Source organism: Bubalus kerabau, chromosome 19 (assembly GCF_029407905.1).
Source record: "Bubalus kerabau isolate K-KA32 ecotype Philippines breed swamp buffalo chromosome 19, PCC_UOA_SB_1v2, whole genome shotgun sequence".
Classification (NCBI taxonomy): Eukaryota; Metazoa; Chordata; class Mammalia; order Artiodactyla; family Bovidae; genus Bubalus; species Bubalus kerabau.
Window position 1 is genome coordinate 53,102,403 of NC_073642.1, and position 16,813 is coordinate 53,119,215.

At 36.0% G+C, this 16,813-nt stretch overlaps 1 protein-coding gene across 28 annotated transcripts in view; it reads right to left on the bottom strand.

The window, feature by feature from the left end:
• LOC129634294 (DBH-like monooxygenase protein 1) overlaps nucleotides 1-16,813 on the bottom strand; it is a 326,306-nt gene that overhangs the window by 275,779 nt on the left and 33,714 nt on the right. For 22 of the 28 annotated variants that reach the window (XR_008705521.1, XR_008705523.1, XR_008705520.1 and 19 more), the window contains exon 3: nucleotides 15,153-15,311. The exons of 5 other annotated variants lie outside the window; for them this stretch is intronic. The gene's annotated coding sequence lies outside the window, so the exon portion shown is untranslated. The remainder of the gene's footprint in view (nucleotides 1-15,152; nucleotides 15,312-16,813) is intronic. One more of the 28 variants, XM_055556398.1, reaches the window with a different exon arrangement.

A 16,813-nucleotide genomic window follows, 5' to 3' on the forward strand; every position in this document is an offset into this window, starting at 1 on the left:
TCAATAACCTCAGATATGCAGATGACACCACCCTTATGGCAGAAAGTGAAGAGGAACTAAAAAGCCTCTTGATAAAAGTGAAAAAGGAGAGTGAAAAAGTTGGCTTAAAGCTCAACATTCAGAAAACTTAAGATTATGGCATCTGGTCCCATCACTTCACGGGAAATAGATGGGGAAACAGTGGAAACAGTGTCAGACTTTATTTTTGGGGGCTCCAAAATCACTGCACATAGTGACTGCAGCCATGAAATTAAAAGACGCTTACTCCTTGGAAGGAAAGTTATGACCAAACTAGAAAGCATATTCAAAAGCAGAGACATTACTTTGCCAACAAATGCCCATCTAGTCAAGGCTATGGCTTTTCCTGTGGTCATGTATGGATGTGAGAGTTGGACTGTGAAGAAAGCTGAACACTGAAGACTTGATGCTTTTGAACTGTGGTGTTGGAGAAGACTCTTGAGAGTCCCTTGGACTGCAAGGAGATCCAACCAGTCCATTCTAAAGGAGATCAGTCCTGGGTGTTCATTGGAAGGACTGATGCTGAAGCTGAAACTCCAATACTTTGGCCACCTCATTGGAAGTGTTGACTTATTGGACAAAGACCCTGATGCTGGGAGGGATTGGGGGCAGGAGGAGAAGGGGATGACAGAGGATGAGATGGCTGGATGGCATCACCAACTCGATGGACACAGGTTTGGGTCAACTCCGGGAAGTGTGATGGACAGCGAGGCCTGGGTAGTGCGATTCATGGGATCTCAAAGAGTCGGACACGACTGAGCGACTGAAATGAACTGAACTGAATGATTATTATCTAACTATGACTATGTATAATTATGAAGTTAATTATAATATTAGATTATAGTAACATTTTTGAATGAAATATTTTAAAGTGTATTTATATATACTAGTTACAAACATGTAGAAACTATCACTATATATAAATTATTTTCCTGCCTAATTTTTCTATACAATATTGATTGGTTAATTGAAGTTTCTGACCATTATTTTTAAGTTATTTATTTTTCTCTTTAATTCTGTTAGTGTTTGGTTCTTGTATAGGGAAACTGGTTTTTGGTGTATGCATTTATAATTGTGTTATTTTCATTAAAAACTGACATTTATTTTTATAAAATGTCCGTCATTTCTTCTAGCATTATTTTTTCTTTAAGTATTTTGATTTTACCACAATAATTCTAGCTCACTTATGAGTGCTACTTGTACCTTTTTATCTACCTTTTAAGTTTCAATCTTTTCAACCTAACTCTAAAATTAAGCACCTACAGGTGACATAGTTTAATTTTTTGCCCCGCCTGACAATTTTTGCTATTAGAATGTACTTCATATAAGTGTAATAATGCAGTAATTATCCCTAGATGACTACCTGATTTCATTTTAGCACTATCCCAGTGCCATCCATATTGCTGCATGTGACAGAATTTTCTTTTGTTTTTAGATTTTTTTAACATTTATTTTTATTGAAGTATAGTTGGTTTACAATGTTGTGTTAATTTCTGCTGAACAGCAAAGTGATTCATTATATATATAAATATACATTCTTCTTTTACCATTCTTTTCCATTATGGTTTATCACACTATATTGAACATAGTTCCCTCTGCTAGATAGCAGAACATTATTGTTTATCCATTCTATATGTAATAGTTTACATCTGTTAGCCCCATCCTCCCACTCTATCCTTCTCTCAACCCTCTCCCTCTTGGCAACCACAAGTCTCTTCTCTATGTCCTTGACTGTTTCATAGATATGTTCATTTGTGTCATATTTAGATTACATATAAGTTGTATCACATGCTGTTTGTTTTTCTGACTTACTTCACTTGGTATGATAATCTCTAGTTGAATCCACATTACTGAAAATGGTGTTATTTCATTCATTTTGTGGCCGAGTATTATTACATTGTATATATGGACTGCACCTTATTTATCCAGAATTTGCTTTTTTTAAGGCTGAATAATATTCACTCCTTAGATCTTTAACCTTTAGTTGTTTCATATAAACAGAATAACAGTTTCATCACTGGATGATTATCAATATTAAATAAGATATTCCATATAGAATCTGAGCACCTAGATATATTAAGGGCTCATTAAGTGCCTGCTGCTTAAACTACAAGTAGCAAATCATTATTAATTATGTTATATGAATAAATTCAGTGAAGTTGGGTAAGATACAAATTCAAAAATCCTCAATTTACTGAAATTATAATATACTTCTGGCAAGACTCCATGATTCTGATGAACTTCAAAGGACCAAAAAGTATAGTTATAGGAATAGAATCCATCCAAGTTTGAAACCAAACTGCTAGGGGAATATTACACTAAGAAAGTTATCTCTGTGAGTTTGACCTTTGATTGATCCAGATGTGCAGTCAACAATTCCTGATGAATGAAGTTATTACCAATCAGTGAAACCTAGTGAGGAGGAAACAAGAGTGCCTAAAAGAAAGAAATGCTGCTGTAAGAATAATTAAAAGTGGTTCTTGATGGGACTATTGGAATCTGACCTTAACTAAGTTGTGCCACTGACCCAGAGGACTTAGTCGGGATTTGAACATCAGATATTTTAGTCTCTGATGTGAGAGCTAATATGTGTTCTGCAACATGTAGTCACGTCTGTGTATGGAACTGAATCATTCAATTGGATTAACTAATGCATTTTTGATATTTTAATGCCTTTCTCAGATATTTTGTATTTGTTCCATTCTCATAATTACATAGCACTTACTGTCTAAACTGTAAATATAAAAATCAATAAAACATAAAAAACAGTAGTGGTATTTATAATTGTTCAGGAAAGCAGGCAATAGAAAGCAAAGATTGCCCACATTCCTAAGAAGATTGTTTTTCCTCATGCTTATGGATCTGGGCTACACAACGAAAGCTACCTGTTTGCTTTATTTTCATCTCTAAAACTATCTTTTGTCTTTTATAATTATTTTCAATATAGCGTATCATTAGAAGACGAAGAATAGCTGCATGAGTGAACAGAATATAAACTCATTGTTGAACGAATGTCTCATTAGTTTCATGCATTTTAACCATTAAACTGACATAATTCATAAAAGTCTTAGTTCGCCTTTAACCTTGGCCTCATTGCATTTCCATCAGTTTTTCTTATTTGCAGGATGTTTGAAAGGTGGTTTTAATCAGCAGTAAACTCTCCATTAAAATGTATTCAGTTAAAAAGATCATTTGTTGCCCACGCTGCAAACTGCTTACAGGTGTCTTTAATGTCTTGATAATGAGATGGTGATAGTGTTTGTGCAGGAATTAGAAACTCGGGAATATTTACCAGAAATAAAATGGAAAGAATCAGTCATATTCTAAGCCTATGGACAGTAGTTTAAAAATATTTTTAATTATACAAACCATGTGTCACTTAAAATTTATAAACATAAGCAACTTTTAAAATAAAATCTACACAAACTCTTGAAAATCACAGACCTCAGTATTCATAACGTTACAACAAAAGATCAAGAAAAGAGTATGGGCATACAATAAGGATTTGTTTATTCATTAATACAATATTTAATGATATGATACTGTGATTCTAATGATATGATTCTAGTCCATGATACTGTGCTAGAATCTATAGCAACTCAAAGGTGACTGCAACAGTTATTAATATTTGGTCTCTCATCTCCCTGCCCATTACTATATACTCTACTTGTTGATTGTTGGGCCTAGGATTCTGCAAACTGCATTTCTCTTTGGCCAAATGGCTCCCCATTGGGCTCAAGCAGAAAAGAACTGGCTCTTTACTCTTTCCTACTGCTATTACTAGGGTTACCCCAACAATGTTTGTTCATACCAACAAAGGCAGTTTGTTCTAATAGCAACATTATATTTCAATCTATACAATAAATAATAGTCAAAAAAAAAAAAAAACCCAAGCGAAAAAAAATACCTCTCCATCCTCCACTTCCTTCAGTGCTTAAAGACCACCATATTACTTTCTGTGCCTATGAATTTGACTATTCTAGATACAACATATAAGTGGAATCATCCAATATTTGTCCTTTTATATTTGGCTATTTTATGTAGCATAATGTTGCCAAGGTTCATTGTTATGTTGTAACATATGTATTAATAATTCTTTACCTTAAATTATCTCCAAAAATAACTGGCATGGTTTCCATTCCTGACTTGATCCTGATGAATACAGTCACTCGAAGGATTTAAAGCTACTAGCAAAAAAAGGAGAAGGCAATGGCACCCCACTCCAGTACTCTTGCCTGGAAAATTCCATGGATGGAGGAGCCTGGTAGGCTGCAGTCCATGGGGTTGCGAATAGTTAGACACGACTGAGCAACTTCACTATCACTTTTCACTTTCATTCATTGGGGAAGGAAATGGAAACCCACTCCAGTGTTCTTGCCTGGAGAATCCCAGGGGCAGCGGAGCCTGGTGGGTTGCCGTTCATGGGGTCGCACAGAGTCGGACATGACTGATGCAAATTAGCAGCAGCAGCAGTGAAAAAAAACCTTATGGCCTTCAATTCTCGATAAAAAAAATAAGTGAATTGTTTTCAACTGACAATTCCATCCATAAAGGTCATTAATGTGAGCTATTAGTCATGTATTACTTCTGGAAGAAGTTCATTATCTGATCCACATATTCTGAAAGAAATTTTCATCTCAAAGCAAAAGAAATATGTCTAAACAGTTAAAAAATAATGTACCCCAAGTTTGAGTTATTTCATTTTGTGTAAAAGAAAACATCAACTAATTCTTGTATTTTCATATAAATTCATATTAAGATGCTCCTATTTTACTAGGATAAATAGACAAGAGTTAAGTAGAGTGAAAATATGACAACAGCCAGAGGAAAGATTCTATGATCTATAGCTTTGATTTACCTTGTGAAACGTCTTAAGTTTTCTTTTACACCTTTTGATGATGTTTTGTATTTCACAGTAACTTCCTCTGAGATATTTACACAATACTCTTTTTACCTTGAACATGTCCATGGAATTTTCCAGGCAAGAATACTGGAGTGGGTTGCTGTTTTATTCTCCAGGGGATCTTCCCAACCAAGAGATCAAACCAGAATCTCCTGCATTGGCAGGCAGATTGTTTACCACTGCGCCACCTGGAAAGACTCAATTCAGTTCATTTCAGTTCAGTTCAGTCACTCAGTTGTGTCCGACTCTTTGCGACCCCATGAATCGCAGTACGCCAGGCCTCCCTGTCTATCACCATCTCCCGGAGTTCACTCAAACTCATGTGCATCGAGTCGGTGATGCCATCCAGCCTACTCATTCTCTGTCATCCCTTTTTCCTCCTGCCCCCAATCCCTCCCAGCATCAGGGTCTTTTCAATGAGTCAATTCTTCACATGAGGTGGCCAAAGTACTGGAGTTTCAGCTTTAGCATCATTCCTTCCAAAGAACACCCAGGACTGATCTCCTTTAGGATGGACTGGTTGGATCTTCTTGCAGTCCAAGGGACTCTCAGGAGTCTTTTTCAACACCACAGTTCAAAAGCATCAATTCTTCGGTGCTCAGCTTTCTTCACAGTCCAACTCTCACACTCATACATGACCACTGGAAAAACTATAGCCTTGACTAGACGGACCTTTGTTGGCAAAGTAATGTCTCTGCTTTTGAATATGCTATCTAGGTTGGTCGTAACTTTCCTTCCAAGGTGTAAGCGTCTTTTAATTTCATGGCTGCAGTCAGCATCTGCAGTGATTTTGGAGCCCAGAAAATAAAGTCTGACACTGTTTCCACTGTTTCCCCATCTACTTCCCATGAAGTGATGGGACCGGATGCCATGATCTTCGTTTTCTGAATGTTGAGCTTTAAGCCAACTTTTTCACTCTCCTCTTTCACTTTCATCAAGAGGCTTTTTAGTTCCTCTTCACTTTCTGCCATAAGGGTGGTGTCATCTGCATATCTGAGGTTATTGATATTTCTCCCGGAAATCTTGATTCCAGCTTGTGCTTCTTCCAGCCCAGCTTTTCTCATGATGTACTCTGCATATAAGTTAAATAAGCAGGGTGACAATATACAGCCTTGATGCACTCCTTATCCTATTTGGAACCAGTCTGTTGTTCCATGTCCAGTTCTAACTGTTGCTTCCTGACCTGCATATAGGTTTCTCAAAAAGCAAGCCTGGAAAGACTGCTGCTTCTAAGTCACTTCAGTCGTGTCTGACTCTGTGCGACCCCATAGATGGCAGCCCACCAGGCTACCCCATCCCTGGGATTCTCCAGGCAATAACACTGGAGTGGTTTGCCATTTCCTTCTCCAATGCATGAAAGTGAAAAGTGAAAGTGAAGTCACTCAGTCCTGTCTGACTCTTAGCAACCCCATGGACTGCAGCCTACCAGGCTCCTCCATCCATGGGATTCTCCAGGCAAGAGTACTGGAGTGGGGTGCCAGTGCCTTCTCCCTGGAAAGACTGGCCTTCCTTAAACACACTTATAGGGAAATTTAGGGGCATTAGGAGGAGAAGACAATGGCAACCCACTCCAATACTCTTGCCTGGAAAATCCCATGGATGGAAGAGCCTGGTAGGCTGCAGTCTATGGGGTCGCTAAGAGTCGGACACAACTGAGTGACTTCGCTTTCACTTTTAACTTTCATGCATTGGAGAAGGAAGTGGCAACCCACTCCAGTGTTCTTGCCTGGAGAATCCCAGGAACGGCAGAGCCTGGTGGCTGTCATCTATGGGGTTGCACAGAGTCGGACACGGCTGAAGTGAATCAGCAGCAGCAGCAGGCACATTAGGAAAGTGAAAAAAAAAAAAAAATGCTTCTACTGAGTTTCATTACTTGGCCATATGCAGAAGCTTCAGGGCCCAGTTGTATAGGTATAAAGTTTAGTAAAACTTTTGAGTAGGTCTATCCCTACTAAGACCACTTAGCCATATTCTATTCTACAGTTATAATCCATGCCTCTGAGTTTTATCCTCAGTTAAGCTTCCTCTCCTGATCCCAAGGGAGACTTGAAATTATCAGAGATAAACTAATCCAAATAGAAAATAAGGCTTAAAAGAGTAACCCCAATGGTGCTCTATTGTCCTGAAGTAAAGAACCTCATTATCTCAAGAGTCTATTATTTACCAGAGGTCTTTCTGTGACCATTAATGAGACTGAGATGAAGGACTTAAAATTTTGCAAATTATCTACTTACCTACTTCATCGAACCTGCTTTTAAAACATTTTTCTCTTAGAGATTATGTACTTTTTATTATTAATTGTCATAATTAAATAATTTGAAAACCATCATAGTGCTACACATAACTACAAATAATGGATTTATCAGCCAAATTACAAAGTTTATAATATCAAGCACTTTGGTTACTTCCTTATCCTCCATCCTGCCTCACAATTTCAAACAGATTTTACTGGCTAGAATCTTAAGAAACATCTGGGCTTTAAGCCAAAATTTGATGCTTTTTGAAAGCCAGTGAAAATTTCAGCATTATATTTGAATGAAATATTCATTATTTTATCTACCCACACAGAGAGTATTGCTGACTAAACTTATTTAGCACCAGAAAAAAGTAATTTTAAATAAACCAAGACTTAACCTCTTTCACCTGACTTGAAAATAAATATTTATTATACAAAATCATAGTTAAGAGATAAGTAATAGAGAACAGTCTTATGGACTCTGTGGGAGAGGGAGAGGGTGGGAAGATTTGGGAGAATGGCATTGAAACATGTAAATATCATGTATGAAATGAGTTGCCAGTCCAGGTTCGATGCACGATACTGGATGCTTGGGGCTGGTGCACTGGGAAGACCCAGAGGGATGGAATGGGGAGGGAGGAGGGAGGAGGGTTCAGGATGGGGAACACATGTATACCTGTGGCGGATTCATTTTGATATTTGGCAAATCTAATACAGTTATGTAAAGTTTAAAAATAAAATAAAATTAAAAAAAAAAAAAAAAAAACTATAATGGAAAAAAAAAAAAAAAAAAAAAACTCAGCATTCAAAAAACGAAAAAAAAAAAAAAAAAAAATTTTTAATATAAATGTAGTCAGCCTTTTTTTTAGTCAAGTATTTGAAAAAGTATTACTTTAAAATTATTTGCTTTTTGAAATAATAACTGAGGAATGATGTGTTTTCTATTAATATTATAACCCATTAAAGGACTTGAAGGGATTTGTGTACAGTACTGTAGAATATAATGTCTTAAAATGAAAATACAGTCTATGGAATGGCAAATATTGAAAATGAGATCACCAATAAGGGGTTAATATCCAAAATATATATTTATAGCTCATACAGCTCAATACAAAAAAAAAAATCTGATTAGAAAATGAATGGGAGACCTAAACAGACATATTTCATAGAAGACATACAGATAGCCAGAAGATATGAAAAAATACTCAACATTGCTAATCATTAGACAAGTGCAAATCATAACCATGATGAGACATTATCTCACACTTGTGCAATGCCTATCTACAAATAACAAATGTTGGTGAGAACAAGGAGAAAAGAGAGCCCTTGTACACTGTTGGTGGAAATGTAAGTTGTTGCAATCACTATGGAAAACATTATGGAGAGTCTTCAAAAAGCTAAAGAAAGAACTTCTAGATGATCTAGTAATTCCACTTCCAGGTTCATGTCAAAAAAAAAAAAAAAGAAAACACTAACTTGACACATGTACCCCAATGTCCATAGCAGCATCATTTACAATAACCAAGATATAGAAACAACTAAATCGTCCCTAAAAGGATAAATAGATAAATAATATAAAAATGAAAGTTAGTCACTCAGTCATATCTGACACTTGCAATCCAATGGACTGTAGCCTTCCAGGGTCCTCTGTCCATGGGATTCTCCAGACAAGAATACTGGAGTGAGTTGCCATTGCCTTCTCCAAGGGATCAAATTTGGGTCTCCTGCATTGCAGGCACCTTCTTTACCATCTGAGTCACCATACAGAATAGTGGCATATATAAATACAATGGAATATTACTCAGCCATAAAAATATCACTAAATTATGCCACTTGGCTACAGTTTGTGGGGTCCCAAAGAATTAGGCATGACTCAGCAAACAAACACAGACAACAACAGAAAGTATTATGCTTAGTGAAATGTCAGATAAAGAAAAATACTGTATATTATCACTTATACATGGAATCTAAAAGCAGAACAAATGACTGTATATAACAGAAACAGACTCAGAGATGTAGAAAACAAACTAGTGGACACCAGTTTGAAGACAGAAGAATGGGAGACGAAGAGAGGAGTGTGGGATGCAGAGATACAACACACTATACACAAAATAGGTAAGCAATAATTACATATTGTAAAGAACAGGGAAATATAGCCATTATTTTGTAATAACTTTACATGGAACAAAATTATAAAATCTATAAAACCTAATAATAAAATCACTAAATAAATAAAATGTAATATCTTAGAATACTCAATGACAATGTCAGACTCAGTTTTGCAATCTTACATTTCACTAAAGAATATTTAATATAAAAGCTGAAAATCAAATAAAAATTATGTTTCTTGTTCTCATATTTCTGTTGCACACAAAATATACTGACTAACCTGCAGTTATCCTTCCCCACTTTTCCACTTCTTTCTATTAGAGTCAACAGATTTATAGGTCAACAATATTCCCAAGTTTCCAAAATAACCATAGTCAAGCCAAGCCAATTATATCAATTGCCTTCCCTTTGGCCAGATGTGTCTTTGCCTGGCATCTTCCAACTAGGGGCTACCATGTGACTCAGATATGGTCAAAGAGAGGGAAAGAATGGTTAAAGGACCCTAATAAAGTCTCATAGAGAAAACAGCAACAAACCAAAGACCAAACCTTTGACCTCTTCTTCTTCATACTTGGGATGCTAATGGGAAGAGATTCATCTAGAGATATGATAATCATCTTGCAACTGGTATAAAGTCTATAGCCAAAACAGTAAGACTGGGAAGAACAGAAAGCTGGAAGTTGCTCAGATTCCTGCTGACATGTTTGAGCAACTACATAGCCTGGACTGCCTCTCATGTTTTATATCATAATTTGCAAATTGTTTTACAGCTAAAATATTTCTAATATTATTAATTTATAATTAAATTATAGTTGAAAATTTCATAGCTTATAAATATATGCATAGAAAAATTGCTTTTGTTTTACCACACAAAATATGCCTGCTTATAATGTCTATTGTGAGAATACATGCAAAGCACATTCAGTATATGTATGTGTATATATATATATATATATATATATATATATATATTTCAAGAGGACTTTGTGCTAGTAATTTATTTACATACTTATTACCAATATGATTAATTTTGAAACACTGAGTAGAATTGAACTATCTGAAAGTACACTACACCAATCACAGGTGCACTTTCCTTAAAACATGAAAACAAACAATGAACTATAGACACCCTAAATTAAATACAATTAACCTTAACTTTAAAAATAAAGCAGCATTAAATACTTTACAAAGGTAAATATTTCCAACATCTTATTTGTCAGACATACATTTATGTAGGTTACTTAGAGACTGATATATATATATATATAATTTATAAAGATAATATATAAAAAAATATATATATAGGAAATGAGCCCCCACATATAGTAGGTGTCAAATATGCTACTGAAGAAAAGTGGAGAAATAGATCTAGAAGGAATGAAGAGGCTGAGCCAAAGCAGAAACGACACCCAGTTGTGGATATGTCTGGTGGAGAAACTAAAGATGGATGCTGTAAAGAACAATATTGCATGGGAACCTGCAATGTTAGTTGCATAAGTCGAGGTAAGTTGGAAGTGACCAAATAGCAAGTGGAAGAGTGAACATCGACATTTTAGGAATCAGTGAACTAAAATGGATGGGAAAGGGCAAATTTAATTCAGATGATGCAGATGAAGGTGAAAGAGGAGAGTGAAAAAGCTGGCTTAAAACTCAACATTCAAAAAACCAAGATCATGGTATCCTGTCCCATCACTTCATTGCAAATAGATGGGGAAACTATGGAAACAGTGACAGACTTTATTTTCTTAGGCTCCAGAATCACTGCAGATGGTGACTGCAGTCACGAAATTTAAAGATGCTTGCTCCTTGGAAGAAAAGCAATGACAAACCTAGACAGCATATTAAAAAGCAAAGACATTACTTTGCCAACAAAGGTCTGTATAGTCAAAGCTATGGTTTTTCTAATAGCCACATATCCATGTGAGATTTGTACCATAAAGAAAGCTGAGGGCCAAAGAACTGATCTTTTCAAATGGTGGTGTTAGAGAAGACTCTTGAGAGTCCCTTGACTGCAAGGAGATCAAACTAGTCAATCTAAAGGAAAATCAACCCTGAATATTCAACCGGAAGGACTGATGCTGAAGTTGAAGCTCCAATACTTTGTCCATCTGATGTGAAGAGCCAATTCATTAGAAAAGACCCTGATTCTGGGAAAGATTGAAGGCAAGAGGAGAAGGGGGAGACAGAGGACAAGATGGTCGGATGGGATCACCGACTCAATGGACATAAGTTTGAGCAAGCTCCAGGAGATGCTAAAGGACAGGGATGCCTTGCATGTTGCTGTCCATGGGGTCACAACGAGTCAGAAACAACTGAGTGAGTGAACAACAAATTATGTCTACTGCTGTGGTCAAGAATCACTTAGAAGAAATGAAGTAACTATCATAGTCAATGAACAAGTCCGAAAGGCAGTACTTGGGATCAATCTCAAAATCAACAGAAAGGTCTTGGTTTGTTTCCAAGGCAAACTGTCAATATCACAGTAATCCAAGTTGATGCCCCAACCACTAATGTCGAAGAAGATGAAGTCAAATGGTTCTATAAAGACCTACAAGATTCTAGAACTAACACCAAAAAGAGATGTCCTTCTCATCACAGGGGACTAGAATGCAAAAGTAGTCAGAAAAGAGATACCTGGAGTAACAGGCAAGGTTGGCCTTGGAAGACAAAATGAAGCAGGACAAAGGCTAATGGAATTTTGTCAAGAGAATGCACTGGTAAACACCCTCTTCCAACAACATAGGAGACAATTCTACACATGGGCATCACCAAATAGTCAATCTTGAAATCAGATTGATTATATTCTTTCCAGCCAAAGATGGAGAAACTCTATACAGAGAGCAAAAACAAGATGAGTTGATTGTGGCTCGGATCATGAAATCCTTATTGGAAAATTCAGCTTCAGTTGAAGAAAGTAGGGGAAATTACTACACCATTCAGGTATGACCTAAATCAAATCCCTTAATATTATACAGTGGAAGTCACAAATAGATTTAAGGGATTAGATCTGATAGAGTGCCTGGAGAACTATGGACAGAAGTTTGTAACATTGTAGAGGAGGCAGTGATCAAAACCATCCCCAAGAAAAAGAACTGCAAGAAGCAAAAATGATTGTCTGAGGAGGCCTTATAAATAGCTGTGAAAAGAAGAGAAGTGAAAGGGAAAGGAGAAAAGGAAAGATATATCCATCTAAATGCAGAGTTACAAAAAATAGCAAGGAGAGATAAGACAGACTTCTTAAGTGAACAATTCAAAGAAATAGAGGAAAATAATGGAATGGGAAAAACTAGAGACCTCTTAAAGAAAATTAGAGATACCAAGGGAACATTTCATGTAATGATGGGTACAATAAAGGACAGAAACTCTATGGACCTAACAGAAGCAGAAAATATTAGAAGAGGTGGCAAGAATACACAGAAGAACTATATAGAAAGTTTTAATGAGCTGGAAACCCACGCTAGTGTGGCCACTCACCTAGAGCCAGATACCCTGGAGTGTGAAGTCAAGTGGGCTTAGGAAGCATTGCTATGAACTAAGTTAGTGGAGGTGATGGAATTCCAGCTGAGCTATTTCAAATCCTAAAAGATGATGCTGTGAAAGTGCTGCACTCAATATGCCAGCTAATTTGGAAAACTCAACAGTGGCCACAGGACTGGAAATGGTCAGATTTCATTCTAATATTATATAATAATTAAAACCATCACTGTTTACTATCCATGCTTCAACTGATACAGTTGTGCTAAAATCCAATCTTTTGACAATAACCATGACACATTATGTATTATACAGGTCAAAAATTCTAGTTAGAAGAAAAATACATGTATTTTTTTTTAATCTTTGTTTTTGTGCATCCGTGACTCAGTTTGTAGAATAAAAAATTTCATGAATAAGGACAAAAATTGAGCTAGATGAAATATAATTCTATACTAACACTTCTTTTAAGAAAGATTCTGTGAAATCAACTAGTGAATACTCATAATTAGCTACTTATAATTCCTGGTCTCTTAACTTTCCTGCTGGCCTATTGTATCTGCCAGATTTATCATTCCTTCTCAAGAGACTGCATATAGAGGATACAGTTCACTGTCTCTTTCATTGAAAAAATGAACACGAGTTGCAGGCTTCTAAGTAAAACTGGGGCAAGCTTTGTTTGTTTGTTTGTTTGTTTCTTTTCTTTTTGCTATAATTGCAGACTTCTTTGCTGCTGAGCTCAGATACTAAGAAAGCCATTACTGCTTTTCTACCTAATAAAAAGTGTATGTATCCCTCAGCTGCTCCAAGGGGAGAAGATAAACAGGATTAAAAAAAAAAAAATTATCAGTCAGAACTGGAAGATGCTGACTCAGCTTTGTACCTACTGTACAACAGTCACTGTTTCTTGAAATGCAGTTATATATAGACACCAGCATTAATCCTCTTCAGCTTGAACTTTCTGGAATAAATTAGCATTGCAAACAGTTGACTGTGAACATTGCCAGGCAGTTTTTCCACCTTATATCCTAAAATCTTCCACTTAATATAAAATCAATGATATATCAGGATGACTATTTAAAATGTTATATACATTTTACATGAAAAATTTAGTTTATGCCACAAGATTATTTAAAAAATATTTTTGTTTCCCATCCCTACTTTATTTCCTTCATTACTTAAAAGAAACTTCTGGTGGCATAAAGTGTAATGGTTTCCTTTACACAAGTTTTTCATCCTATTTACCATTTTCTAACTCTTCCATTTCCACAGATTATTGGTGAATTTATTTATTAATCAATTCATTCAGCAATTCAACATTCACTGTCTATGGAATGAATGTAAATTGTAGAAAACAGAAGTAAGGCTCTCAGGAAAACTCTTTCAGAGCTGAAGTTTATCTGAAAAATGACATACTCCTGACTAGAGTGATCAGGGATCACCTAGTTAAAATATTGTTTTAAGTTATTATGTATGTTGACAGGAATAGATGTAATGCCTACTTTTGTACATGGGTCACTCAGGGATCTGTTTTATGCTCCATCCACATGTGCACTGAAATTTTTTTTTAAAGCTTCTAGATACTCTTATATCCAAAAATGAGAATAAGGATGATGTACATTGTATAGATTAGAAATTTATGTTGTTATTATTGTTGATTATGTTTTCCCCTGGTCAAATGCAGAGGGGCTAGACTGATCAGAGGCAATACCTTCAACATGCAATTCCGCTTATTGAGAAAAACAGCAAAAGAAGAGCTACCAGCAGAGCTAACTAGCACCTCCTAATTGGAGGAGCAAGAGCAGGCCACGAGACAGATGGAGAACAAACCATTTGGATCAATTTTTATACTGCAAATCAACAGCTTTGAGAAGCAGCTGTTCAGGAAGCCCCAGGGTTTTCTTAAAGCGGAAATCTGGTGCTTCTGTGGTCCCTCCTCACATGACACTATGAGGAGGTAAGCATCGGTGATAAGACTAGGAAGGGACACACCTTAGAAGCGTTATAATGGCAGAGCAACAATAAAAATGTGACTGAAATTTGGGCCTCGGCAACACTATTTCAACTAATCAGTAAAGCCAAACAGAAAAAAAATGTATTTCTCAGAATTGGCAGCTCTCTCCCAGGACTCCTAAGGGCTGCTGGATCACTGAACTCAAAATGTCTGTTCTAATCAACCAGCCCGTCAGCATGACATCTTTGTTGCAGAATATATTTCAGGTTAGTTTGAGGATTTTATACTTTACCTATTTTCTTTCTTCTTTCTCCCCCTTGATGTTTAATTCAATGGAATCAATTTTTAAACCAAATACTTTAAATGTAGGCTTTTAAAGATGTTGCAGGAAAGAAGGCAGTGGCATCAAAGGACAAGTCCATGTTATCTCCCATTTTGGACCCAGGAAAAGTTATACTCACAGGCCCAGATGGTCTTCAATATAGGTCTTCAATTTCCTATAATATGTGACTCATGTAGCACAGAGTAAGGGCTCTTCATAGAACCTGGCTGAGCTGTTGGGCTCCTTATATTTACAGTTAAATAGGAGGATTAAGATGGAAGTGCCATGATTTGTCTAACTGAGAGAGACAAAAAATATAAGTAGTAAGAAGAAATGTCAAATTTGTTTTATGCAACACTTAAGGTTATTTTGGTACTTTGATATCTTTAGTTGATAGATTGTTATATTAAAATACTAAACTACTGGGGGGATGGTGGGGAGGAGGAACAGTTAGGGAGTTTGGGATTGACATGTACACACTGCTATATTTAAAATGGATGACCAATGACGACCTACTGTATAGCACAGGGAACTCTGCTCAATATTATGTTATAACTTGAATGGGAAAAGAATTTGAAAAAGAATAGATACATGTATATGTGTAACTGAATCACTTTGCTGAATCACACCTGAAAATAACACAACACAGCTAATCAACTATACTCCAATATAAAATTAAAAGCTTAAAGAAAATGAGTGAATTGCCAGATGAGAACTATTAAATACAGAATGGATAAACAATGAGGTCCTACTATATAGCACAGGGGACTATATTCAACATCCTGTGTTAAGCCATAATAGGAAAGGAAATTAAAAATAAACATATGTATGTGTATATATGTAAATGAGTCATTTTTCTGTACAGCAGAAATTAATACAACATTAATAGTAACTGTACTTCAGCAAAATAAATTTTAAAAAGAGTGGATTGCCAGAAAAAATAAAATACTAAACTCTCTTTTATGTGAACTTTACACCCAACTTTACACCCATGCAAGAGATAACACATCAAATAAATCTATATTTTTTTAGTCAGATTAAACATGGCTCAGAACCTGTACAGCCTGTTAGGAAAATCACTGTCATTATTGAGACTCTTTACAGAAGAATCAAGGAGTCTTAAGCAGTGATTACAAACTAAACAAAGTGTAATTTTTTTCTTGATTATGTCATCATTTCTGTAAGCTAACTTTCCAGATCATAAGGACTTGGATTTTTCAGTTCTAAGAGTTGGAGCCATGGAGTCCAAGCTCCCATTTCCTTAAGGTTCACACTCAGACACTCCCCTCAATATTTAAGAACTCTCATCCTGCTATCTCAAGAACGTCAGTCACAGCATATCTTTCATGTTAGCATCAATTAGGATCTTAGGGGAGCTTCCCTCCCTTTTTCACAAGTTTAAAAGCCATCCACCTGTTTCTCTTCTCTATCAGGAAAATACCCTCAGGAACATTAAGTATCTAGAACCCCAAAATCAGGAACACAGTTGTATCCATGCTTCTCTTATTTAGCCTGCAACACAAAAGAAGGGGCAAGAAAACTCACAGTGTCTCTACCCACTTCAACGGGGTATGGAGAGTACAAAGGAGAATACAACACAAATTAATATCTCAGTAAATTATCGGGTCCCACTAGCATCTTTGAAATTAAAAAAAATCATTGTGGTATATTTTCATTTTAGCTGGATATTAGACTTGATTTATTAGTGTTTTATTTCCACAATAAAAGATAACTTAATTGTTTATGTCAGTGATGTATATGCTCCTTAAAAGATTAAAGCAGCTCACTTATTAAATGTTG